General features: G+C 56.5%; 1 non-coding gene across 1 annotated transcript in view; it reads left to right on the forward strand.

Annotated features, from left to right (window-relative positions):
* The first annotated feature begins 2,409 nt into the window (after positions 1-2,409).
* Positions 2,410-2,500, forward strand: part of LOC124746555 — a 1,909-nt gene continuing 1,818 nt past the window's right edge. Inside the window, exon 1 of the ribosomal RNA XR_007011373.1 lies at positions 2,410-2,500. This exon is cut by the window's right edge and continues 1,818 nt beyond it. This is a non-coding gene — a ribosomal RNA (small subunit ribosomal RNA).

Below are 2,500 nucleotides of genomic sequence, written 5' to 3' on the forward strand. Positions count from 1 at the left end.
CTAATAAGCCAAAGGTGCATCCTGACGTGACAAATCTGATCATGTCACAAGCATTCACTTACTATAATCACTATCAACGAACCTGCTCCCCCCCCTTACACCTTTCCTTACAACAACGTGTAACCTAACCTAACCTAACCTAACCTATGTTGTGCCTTAACCTAACCTATGTTGTGCCTTAACCTAACCTATGTTGTGCCTTAACCTAACCTATGTTGTGCCTTAACCTAACCTATGTTGTGCCTTAACCTAACCTATGTTGTGCCTTAACCTAACCTATGTTGTGCCTTAACCTAACCTATGTTGTACCTTAACCTAACCCATGTTGTACCTTAACCTAACCCATGTTGTACCTTAACCTAACCCATGTTGTACCTTAACCTAACCCATGTTGTACCTTAACCTAACCCACGTTGTGCCTTAACCTAACCCACGTTGTGCCTTAACCTAACCCACGTTGTGCCTTAACCTAACCCACGTTGTGCCTTAACCTAACCCACGTTGTACCTTAACCTAACCCACGTTGTCCCCTAACCTAACCCACGTTGTCCCCTAACGTAACCCACGTTGTCCCCTAACGTAACCCACGTTGTCCCCTAACGTAACCCACGTTGTCGCCTAAACCTGCTCTGTAATTGTTATACGACTCGTTCAATTAGTGTAGTGTTGCCCACCCGCAACCCTCGCAATATAGTTCGCTACTCGCACTGCCCGCTCCCCTGTGTATCGCTTCATGTTAAACACCTTGCAAGTCTTGCTCACTTTCCACATGCTCCTGCTGTACACTGTAATGTGGATGGCAGCAGGACGTACATGCCGCCCCTCCCCACGTCCCCACCTTGCCCCCTGCCTTCGCAAGCTGGTTGGTGAGAACTTTGCATGTTCAATGCCCTTCGCATGCGACGTACTCAGGCTACGTTGTGGTGCGGCCTGTGTCAACTGTCCGCTAATGTCGTACGCGTAAACCACAATCTGTACTGCACATTCGTCCTTATGTACTGAATGATACATCGTGGCACATGTGTGACCGTACAACGACTGCGCCCAAAAACGGCGGACCATACAGTGCAAATATTGTGCACGCAGCTACGTGTCGTCTCCCTATGAGAGCTGGATTGCAGTGTGGTACGCCATAGAGACGTGTGGGAGGAACGGACGCCGTGGATGGCGATCAGCATGAGCTGTCTGTTGATGTATTCGGACCTAGTCGTCTCTCCTCACACACCGTGATGGCATGGTGCACCGCGTTCCATATCTGCGACATGCTACAGAGGCCGGTTGACAGTCGTTCGAGCAATGGACATCGCATACGTACGGGGGCCACCTTCCACGTATTGTCTAGGCGTGCACATTTTGTTGCGTGTATGTGGGCAGACGTAGTGTGGCGTGACACCTGACACAGGCATGCAATAATCGTTGAAGTTGCAAATGGCGATGGACGCCTGCGTTTTCTGGTGAAGTTACGCAAATGAACAAATGGTAACCTGTTGTGGTGCGGTTGTTCTCGCTAGGGGTGAATCGGTGATGGCGACGATAGGTTGAGGTACTAACCGGTTGTTCCAGCGATACCCACCATGCCGACGAAACTGAACGGCATCTGGGTGTGAAGCGATACGCGGCGGTGGCTGGGTGGGACCGTCCCCGGCCGGTGAGGGGGCGCCTCCCGGCGTGCTGGCCGCGCGGTGCGTGGGCGCACGCGCTACAGCCGGCTGGTGGGGGCGGCCAGTGGCAGGCGCGCCGGCCGACGGACGCGGCAGGCGTCGCAGCTGCGCGCCGGCGCACCCTGCGCGCGGCGCCGTGCGGCCAAAGTAGGTCCTCGCGGGCCCGGTGCGAAGCGCGGTGGACATCTTCAGTGTGCTGGTCCGATTGAGGACTGTGTGCGTTGAGGATGCGCCGCCGCCCGGCGCTCGGCGCCGCGACGCCGTCTGCTGCTCGGTCGCCCCAGCGGTTCTCGCTGGTGGTTTGTATCGCAGCTGTGCGGATGTGTTGGCGCGTGCGCTGTGCTGGGAGAGTTCGCTTCGGCACCCAAGTGGGGCTTTTGTCCTTCTGTGGCGCTGGCGTTGGAGCTGCCGGTCACCGTAGGTGGCGCGTGTTGTCTCCCGCCGGCAATGCCACGACAGCACGCTCCCGGGCCTCTGTCGGCAGCGGCAAGCTCAGTTGGGAGCACGGGTGGTCGCACCGAAAGCGTCTACTCGCCTAACTCCGGGCGATTGCGCCTCTCTCGAACCCGACCAAGTACTTGGGACGGCGCTGCGCGCCGCCGGGACCTGAGAGGGTTTCGAGGTGTATTGTGCAGGGGAGCTCAGCCTCCTCCTGTTTGCAGAATGATTGAGCGGACGCTTGCGTGTTCGCGCGGGCCCCCGGGACACACTCCCGGGCGGCCGGCTGCTCAGCTCTAGTTGACGCAGCTCCCTGGTTGATCCTGCCAGTAGTCATATGCTTGTCTCAAAGATTAAGCCATGCATGTCTCAGTACAAGCCGCATTAAGGTGAAACCGCGA

Source organism: Schistocerca piceifrons, unplaced genomic scaffold (genome assembly GCF_021461385.2).
Source record: "Schistocerca piceifrons isolate TAMUIC-IGC-003096 unplaced genomic scaffold, iqSchPice1.1 HiC_scaffold_351, whole genome shotgun sequence".
NCBI lineage: Eukaryota > Metazoa > Arthropoda > Insecta > Orthoptera > Acrididae > Schistocerca > Schistocerca piceifrons.